Raw genomic sequence first — 9,826 nt, forward strand, 5'->3', positions numbered from 1 at the left:
TTGCGGCTATAGAGGCACTCAGTGAGTAATTTGGGCGGCGTCAAACAAAAGAGCACAAATTACTACAGAAGAACTGTAATTCGGCCGTCAGCAATAGGTGGAAGCCAAATTACCCCACTATCCATGGTAGCCTGGAGGGGGAATAGTAATTAACGCTGCTGGAACCTGTGCAGGAGCAGGGTTAACCTTTTATCGGCTTTACCCTGGGCCAAAATCTCCTAGCGGACGTTTACCATTTAAGGTACGCAGAGATGCTGCTAGTGTCATTCTGTAGGTATGTTGATTCAGCATTCAGTATCACTAACATGAGATTCAGGATTCATTTACACAGCTTTGCAATTTTTTTCCCCACTGGTTGCTAGCAAGCAACACAGAAAGAAAAACAGGAAAAATGCAGCATGCAGGACTTTTTCAAATAGCATTAGAATCGCATGTAGTGCAGCACAGCAACCTAGTGAATAAATGACTAATAACGCAGAGAGTGTAACAGTTTGTCGGTGACCTGTTTCTTTGGATCATCTCTAAATCCTCTAAATTTCATACAACAAACAAATGAAAGGGTACATCAATGGCTGATGCAACAGGAATAAAGAGAAACCTCTCCAATGTGGATAAGTAGAATGTTGAACCGTGTTGGCCATCAGTAAAGGCAAGACGTTTTGAATCAGAATGAATCCATTTATTGGCTAATTCAGAGATAAAGAATAGGCTTATTAGCTGAAAGCTTACTTTTTATTTATCTCTTAAGTTTGTGATTAGAGTTGGGCCAAACCTCCGATTTTAGGTTCGCGAACCGGGTTCGCGAACTTTCGCGGAACGTTCGGTTCGCGTTAAAGTTCACGAACCGCAATAGACTTCAATGGGGATGCGAACTTTGAAAAAAAAAAATAATTATGCTGGCCACAAAAGTGATGGAAAAGATGTTTCAAGGGGTCTAACACCTGGAGGGGGGCATGGCGGAGTGGGATACACGCCAAAAGTCCCCGGGAAAAATCTGGATTTGACGCAAAGCAGCGTTTTAAGGGCAGAAATCACATTGAATGCTAAATGACAGGCCTAAAGTGCTTTAAAACATCTTGCATGTGTATACATCAATCAGGTAGTGTAATTAAGGTACTGCTTCACACTGACACACCAAACTCACCGTGTAACGCACCGCAAACAGCTGTTTGTACTAGTGACGGCCGTGCTGGACTGGTGCGCACCATGGCGAGAGTGCAGGTTTTGGTGGCTTTACAGCCCATATGGTCGGCCTGGCTGATGTAGCTGAATGACAGACCAGTGACTGTCCAGCTGATCAAATTTGGTCTGACCACAATGAAGCAACGACCTTATTATCTTTTGTGTGCCCCCCGAGACACTCATCTAGGCGCCGGTCATTGCTTCATTGTGATACGCAAGCCCCTTCACCACGGCAAGGTAATGATCACGAAGGGGAATGGGCGCATGTACATGCCTTTTCTTTTGTTGTTGCAGCTGCCCTCAGTGCAGCCAGAAAAATTAGGCAGTCATGTACACGCACCATAAAAATTATTACAGCGGCCGCTGCTAGCAGCGGCCTAAAAAATTCAGCAATCCGCCTGGAGTCCCGGACCCTGTTGGTGGTGGCGGAGAAGGTAGTCAAGCGGCCTGCAGGCAGACATGCTGTGTGGAGGGACTGGGAGCGACTTAGTCTTTTTGGGGCAGGCCAGGCAGCCAGTCACACGGCGTGCAGGCAGAGATGCTGTGTGTGCGGGGACTGACTTAGTCTTGGGGCGGGCAGCAGCCCTCCGGGATCCATGCCTCATTCATTTTGATAAAGGTGAGGTACTTAACACTTTTGTGACTTAGGCGACTTCTCTTCTCTGTGACAATGCCTCCAGCTGCGCTGAAGGTCCTTTCTGAGAGGACGCTTGCAGCAGGGCAGGAGAGAAGTTGGATGGCAAATTGGGACAGCTCTGGCCACAGGTCAAGCCTGCGCACCCAGTAGTTCAAGGGTTCCTCATCGCTGTTCACAGCAGTGTCTACATCCACAATTAAGGCCAGGTAGTCGGCTACCTGCCGGTCGAGGCGTTGGTGGAGGGTGGATCCGGAAGGGCTACGGCGAGGCGTTGGACTAAAGAACGTCCGCATGTCCGACATCACCATGAGATCGCTGGAGCGTCCTGTCTTTGACTGCGTGGACACGGGAGGAGGATTAGTGGCAGTGGTACCTTGCTGGCGTTGTGCCGTCACATCACCCTTAAAGGCATTGTAAAGCATAGTTGACAGCTGGTTCTGCATGTGCTGCATCCTTTCCACCTTCCGGTGAGTTGGTAACAGGTCCGCCACTTTGTGCCTGTACCGAGGGTCTAGTAGTGTGGCCACCCAGTACAGCTCATTCCCCTTGAGGTTTTTTATACGGGGGTCCCTCAACAGGCAGGACAGCATAAAAGACGACATCTGCACAAAGTCGGATCCAGTACCCTCCATCTCCTCTTGCTCTTCCTCAGTGACGTCAGGTAAGTCAACCTCCTCCCCCCAGCCGCGAACAATACCACGGGAAGGTTGAGCAGCACAATCCCCCTGCGACGCCTGCTGCGGTTGTTCTCCTGCCGCTGTCCCCTCCTCCTCCTCCTCCTCCTCCCCCAAAGAAACACCTTGCTCATCATCCGCTGAGTCTGACTCGTCTTCTGCACACGACCTCTCTTCTTCCTCCTCCTCCCCCCTCTGTGCTGCCGCAGGTGTTGAGGAAACAGCTGGGTCTGATGAAAATTGGTCCCATGCCTGTTCCTGCCGTAACGGTTTCTGGTCACGCTCATTTGCAGCTTCATCCGCCACTCTACGCACAGCACGCTCCAAGAAGTACGCGTAGGGAATTAAGTCGCTGATGGTGCCCTCGCTGCGGCTCACCAGGTTGGTCACCTCCTCAAACGGCCGCATGAGCCTGCATGCATTTTTCATCAGTGTCCAGTTGTCGGGCCAGAACATCCCCATCTTCCCAGACTGTTTCGTTCTACTCTAGTTGTAGAGGTACTGGGTGACGGCTTTCTTCTGTTCTAGCAGGCGGGAGAACATGAGCAGGGTCGAGTTCCAGCGAGTGGGGCTAAATGAGGCGTCTCACCGGCATGTTGTTTTTACGCTGAATTTCTGCAAATCGTGCCATGGCTGTGTAAGAGCGCCTCAAATGCCCACAGAACTTCCTGGCCTGCTTCAGGACATCCGCTAAGCCAGGGTACTTTGCCACAAATCTTTGAACCACTAGATTCATGACATGTGCCATGCAGGGTATGTGTGTCAGCTTCCCCATATGCAAAGCGGCAAGCAGATTGCTGCCGTTGTCGCACACCACGTTGCCTATCTCCAGGTGGTGCGGGGTCAGCCACTCATCCACCTGTTTCTTAAGAGCAGCCAGGAGAGCTGCTCCAGTGTGACTCTCTGCTTTGAGACAAGCCATGTCTAAGATGGCGTGACACCGTCGTACCTGGCATGCAGCATAGGCCCTGCGGAGCTGGGGCTGTGTAGCTGGAGAGGAGAACTGCCACTCAGCCAAGGAGGAGGAGGAGGACAGCGAAGAGCATGTAGCAGGAGGAGAGGAGGTGGCAGGAGGCCTGCCTGCAAGCCGTGGAGGTGTCACAATTTGGTCCGCCGCTTTCTGCTTGCCATCGTTCACCACCAGGTTCACCCAATGGGCTGTGTAGGTAATGTAGCGGCCCTGCCCGTGCTTGGCAGACCAGCCATCCGTGGTCAGGTGTACCCTTGACCCAACGCTCTTCGCAAGAGATGACACCACTTGCCTCTCAACTTCACGGTGCAGTTGGGGTATGGCCTTTCTCGAAAAATAAGTGCGGCCTGGCATCTTCCACTGCGGTGTTCCGATGGCCACAAATTTACGGAAGGCCTCAGAGTCCACCAGCCGGTATGGTAACAGCTGGCGAGCTAACAGTTCCGCCACGCCAGCTGTCAGACGCCGGGCAAGGGGGTGACTGGCCAAAAGTGGCTTCTTCCGCTCAAACATTTCCTTCACGGACACCTGACTGCTGCTGTGGGCAGAGGAGCAGGAACCGCTCAAGGGCAGAGGCGGAGTGGAGGAGGGTGCCTGTGAAGGTGCAAGGGAGAAAGCGGCAGAAGCAGATGATGCACCTGAAGGAGGAAGAGGAGAAGGAGGGTGACTTTTCTTTTGTGTGCTGCTTCTGCTTTTGCTCAGGTGGCCATCCCATTGCTGTTTGTGCCTTTTCTCCAGGTGCCTTCGTAAGGCACTTGTCCCTACGTGAGTGTTGGCCTTTCCACGGCTCAATTTTTGTTGGCAGAGCGAACAGATGGCTTTGGTCCGATCTGAGGCACACACATTAAAAAATTTCCACACCGCTGAGCCACCCTGGGATGTGGGCACTATGGGGACCTCAGCAGCTGATGCTGAAGGGCAAGTTGGCTGGCTGTACATAGGTGGCGATACATGGTGCCGGACTCTGCCACCAGCTGTTTCTGACGAAGAGCTGCCCCAGCTTCTTTCAGCAACTTCTCTCCTCCTACTACTCTCTGACTCCCCCTCTGAACTGTCCCCCTCTTCATCTCCTCTATTGGGAACATACAGAGGATCCCTATTACCGTCATCATCGTAGTCATCCTGCCCAGCTTCGCTTGCCTCAGACAAATCCAAACTTGCACCATCAGTAGGTCCTTCATCCTCCTGACACGTTACATCCATAGTGTTGCCGCGTAACTCAGACATATTAGCTGGTGAAAATTCATCTGGCTGTAACAACAATGGCTGTGCATCAGTGATTTCAACACTAAATAATTCTTGCGAAGTGTCAAATGCAGCGGAAGTGGTGCTAGTAGTAGCGCTGGTGGCTGAGCAAGATGAGGTGTTCTGTGTCGCTAAATACTCAACCACGTCCTGACAATCTTGGGAGGTGATGGGACGTGCCTTCTTCCGAGCACTGTACTGTGGGACAGGTCCACACGAAATTACATTTACACGACCTCGCGCAGACCTGCCGGGTGGCCTTCCTCTGCCTCTGCCACTACCTCTTCCTCTTCCTCTACCTGTTTTGTCCATATTGGGTATGCACGGAGTGGTATATCACACTGCGTGCACTCACGTAGGTAGGTGGGTTCACTTAACTGCACAGGTATGCACACTGATGCGGTGGGTTCACTGAACAGAACAGGTATACAGTGGCGGGTTCACAGAACAGGTATGCAGTGGCAGGATCACTGAACACAATAGGTATGCAGTGGCGTGTTCACTAAACAGGTATACAGTGGCGGGTCCACTGAACAGAACAGGTATACAGTGGCGGGTTCACAGAACAGGTATACAGTGGCGGGTCCACTGAACAGAACAGGTATACAGTGGCGGGTCCACTGAACAGAACAGGTATACAGTGGCGGGTCCACTGAACAGAACAGGTATACAGTGGCGGGTCCACTGAACAGAACAGGTATACAGTGGCGGGTTCACAGAACAGGTATACAGTGGCGGGTCCACTGAACAGAACAGGTATACAGTGGCGGGTTCACAGAACAGGTATGCAGTGGCAGGATCACTGAACAGAACAGGTATGCAGCGGCGTGTTCACTAAACAGGTATACAGTGGCGGGTCCACTGAACAGAACAGGTATACAGTGGCGGGTCCACTGAACAGAACAGGTATACAGTGGCGGGTCCACTGAACAGAACAGGTATACAGTGGCGGGTCCACTGAACAGAACAGGTATACAGTGGCGGGTCCACTGAACAGAACAGGTATACAGTGGCGGGTCCACTGAACAGAACAGGTATACAGTGGCGGGTTCACAGAACAGGTATACAGTGGCGGGTCCACTGAACAGAACAGGTATACAGTGGCAGGTTCACAGAACAGGTATGCAGTGGCAGGATCACTGAACACAATAGGTATGCAGTGGCGTGTTCACTAAACAGGTATACAGTGGCGGGTCCACTGAACAGAACAGGTATACAGTGGCGGGTTCACTGAACAGGTATACAGTGGCGGGTCCACTGAACAGAACAGGTATACAGTGGCGGGTTCACAGAACAGGTATGCAGTGGCAGGTTCACTGAACACAACAGGTATGCAGTGGCAGGTTCACTGAACACAACAGGTATGCAGTGGCGGGTTCACTGAACAGGTATACAGTGGCGGGTCCACTGAACAGAACAGGTATGCAGTGGCGGGTTCACTGAACAGGTATACAGTGGCGGGTCCACTGAACAGAACAGGTATACAGTGGCGGGTTCACAGAACAGGTATGCAGTGGCAGGTTCACTGAACACAACAGGTATGCAGTGGCAGGTTCACTGAACACAACAGGTATGCAGTGGCGGGTTCACTGAACAGGTATACAGTGGCGGGTCCACTGAACAGAACAGGTATACAGTGGCGGGTCCACTGAACAGAACAGGTATACAGTGGCGGGTCCACTGAACAGAACAGGTATACAGTGGCGGGTCCACTGAACAGAACAGGTATACAGTGGCGGGTCCACTGAACAGAACAGGTATACAGTGGCGGGTCCACAGAACAGGTATACAGTGGCGGGTCCACTGAACAGAACAGGTATACAGTGGCGGGTCCACTGAACAGAACAGGTATACAGTGGCGGGTCCACTGAACAGAACAGGTATACAGTGGCGGGTTCACAGAACAGGTATGCAGTGGCAGGATCACTGAACAGGTATGGAGTGGCAGGATCACAGTACAGGTATGCAGTGGGCTGAGGGCTCACTGAACAGAACAGGTATGCAGTGGCAGGATCACTGAACAGGTATGGAGTGGCAGGATCACAGTACAGGTATGCAGTGGGCTGAGGGCTCACTGAACAGAACAGGTATGCAGTGGCAGGATCACTGAACAGGTATGCAGTGGCAGGATCACAGTACAGGTATGCAGTGGGCTGAGGGCTCACTGAACAGAACAGGTATGCAGTGGCAGGATCACTGAACAGGTATGCAGTGGCAGGATCACTGAACAGGTATGCAGTGGCAGGATCACTGAACAGGTATGCAGTGGCAGGATCACAGTACAGGTATGCAGTGGGCTGAGGGCTCACTGAACAGAACAGGTATGCAGCCAGGAAGAAGTTAAGCCTAACTAATCTTTCCCTATATGAGAGACTGCAGCAGCTCGCCCTACTCTCACTAATGCAGGCACACGAGTGGCCGTAATGGCCGCCGCTGCCTGCCTTATATAAGGGGGGGTGGGGCTCCAGGGGCTAGTGTAGCCTAATTGGCTACACTGGGCCTGCTGACTGTGATGTAGAGGGTCAAAGTTGACCCTCAGTGCATTATGGGGCGAACTGAACTTCTTCCGCAAAAGGTTCGCGTGCGGTACCCGCACGCGAACCACCTACGTTCGCGCGAACCACGTTCGCCGGCGAACCGTTCGGCCCAACTCTATTTGTGATGTTCACATTTGGTTCCTGTCATTGCTGATTTACAGGCATTAGTCAGGCAGCAGAGGATGCTATACAGATACAGTGGTTTCCAAGCTAGAATTGCAGGACATACCGAAACAATTTCTAATAGGTTAAACCCATTTTTTTTACCTTTCTCCTTTTTGCTTCTCTCAAAACTGACCCCCCCCCCCTACTTCCTAAACCCACCACATTATATTCCCTTGGACACCCAAAATGCCATTGATTATGCCGCACAGGGACTTCTGTCTGGGTGTTTTGGCCTTCTACTGGGACGTCTGGGAGGGGGTGTGGTTCTTTATCTGTTACAGCCACTGACCCCCACCCCTGTATCAGTCAGTAGGGAGCATGACTATAGCATACAATGTGTTGGAGAGTGTGGTGATGTTGCATCAGAGTGGGGGTTTAGTGGTTGTGGCATGTTGAAGGGGTGGAGTCAGAACAAAGCCAAAGTGCCATAGACGAGCAAATCCATTTCCTGGAAAGGGGGTAGAGTCATATGACTTCTAAAATTGAAGATCCCCACACATGAATATGCAGGAGCTGTTTGGGGTTGGAGGTAACTGTTAGATTAGCAGGGGGAAGAGATGGGATTATAGCAGCATTCATGGAATTTTTTTGTTAATGGATTTCATTTTTGCACTGTCTACCGTGAAACTGGAATGGTCCTGTAATTTGTGATTGTGAATACACTTTAATTGTGTCCTCTGCTAGAACACATCATTAAAACGGTAATCTGTTATATTTTATTAAATATATTAGGCAAAGTTCATACTGAATCCATTACGATGCTCATGCGGCACATCAAAACAAATTTCAAAAAGGCGTATGCCAATAACACCCAACACAAAAAATAAGCTTCGAAGATACCTACGTTAATGAGCGTTAATGTAATTCTTGGCAGCAAAACACACGTGAGGCTCTCTACTGCTCACTTCCTGTGGCACAAATAGGTATTGCAAGCATTTTTCCTTCACAGAGCCAGATTAAATTGGCATCCATGCATACACACGGCAACGCTAACCTCTTTAAAATATCTGCGGCACCTTTGACTTATATGACTTCCGGTCAATGTGTGTCACTGCAGATGCAGTCCCATAATGCACTGTTGACCTGGCGTCAGATCGGATGCTTCTGGTGCATCGCATTCGATTTAAAATGTTCCATAGACTTTCATTGCTTTAGCGTCATCCTGCGTTAAAAATGGGTAACTCAATGAAAACATGGCAGTGGGAAAGGGGTCCGACTGTTACCCCTGAATCTTGATCTCAAGTTATAAAAGCATTGATATAGACAGAATTGGAATCTAAAACATGAAGACCATTACCATGTTACATGTTTTTAGCATACGTATAAAATATTTACAAGTGTTTTGAATCATTCACTATCTAAATATACATATTTTTGTAGAAACTTTTTTCCGCCTTTCCTTCTGCAACACTTTGCTGCCTAGCAACTATGCGTGATTGACACTTAGGAGCTCATTACAAGTGTGCAATGATAGATGTTGTTATAGATGTGGAATGGCAAATAAGGATTATAATCTAGCTGTCAGATGTTTGAATGGATGTAAAAGTGCATGACTGACACCTTCAATAAAGATGCAACATAACAGCAGCAAACAATTAAATAGGACAAATTTTCCAACCAAAAACCGAACTAATTTATCAATTTCAAGACAAAAGCCATAACTATAAATGCAGAAGTTCTGAATATACTCTGTGTCACCATTACTTATCCATCTAATCAGTGCAACTGATGAGCATGATGCAGTAACCCATAGCAACCAATCAGAATTCCTTTTCCTGAAATGAGATAAGTTAATGATGGATGGTTGCTGTGAATAAGCTTTTAGGGAGTACATATGTGTAATGTGCTGTAATAATTTATTATGACTGCTGATTGCTGTCAGCTTACAGCAATTATTCCCAGCAGCAACAGTTCTCACAGCATCCTTCCACCATTTGTGTGGAAGTTCAGCATGAATCATGCTGCAGGTGGTTTTACATGGAAAGGTTACCCTGTCACAGTGCATGCATTTATAATGATGCTTCAGAGTGCCATGCAGCCCTGGAAAAACATGGTCATCTATGGCTCTGAGACTGCCCTGCCATCATTCCCCTACCTTGAGCAGGTGTAATCTGGCAGCTCCCTCTCTCTTGCAGCACAAAGGCAGATACAGAGAGCTGGTGATCCGTTCCGCTGCTCAGCCCTGGCTCTGTGCTCCAGCAGTCGAGTGTCTCATCCTTCTGTGACTGCAGGGGGAGCGTGTGCTGCATGTGCAGGGGAGGCAGGGAGGGAGCCGTCTACTCAGCTGGGGAAACGCTGCAAGATGTGGAGAAGAAATTAATCCAGCACAAATACAGCAATTGGGAACAGCACAACTAGAAGTGAACAAGGGGAATCTCAACATGACATCCACAAATCCTTCATACTCAGTACAAGG

General features: G+C 49.7%; 1 protein-coding gene across 1 annotated transcript in view; it reads right to left on the reverse strand.

Moving 5' to 3' along the window:
- The window catches only part of RASGEF1A (RasGEF domain family member 1A), a 588,936-nt gene extending 579,358 nt beyond the window's left edge, over positions 1–9,578 (reverse strand). Inside the window, exon 1 of the mRNA XM_068255490.1 lies at positions 9,506–9,578. The gene's annotated coding sequence lies outside the window, so the exon portion shown is untranslated. The remainder of the gene's footprint in view (positions 1–9,505) is intronic.
- Between the last annotated feature and the right edge of the window lie 248 nt (positions 9,579–9,826).

Source organism: Hyperolius riggenbachi, chromosome 10 (assembly GCF_040937935.1).
Source record: "Hyperolius riggenbachi isolate aHypRig1 chromosome 10, aHypRig1.pri, whole genome shotgun sequence".
In the NCBI taxonomy this organism is placed as follows: domain Eukaryota; kingdom Metazoa; phylum Chordata; class Amphibia; order Anura; family Hyperoliidae; genus Hyperolius; species Hyperolius riggenbachi.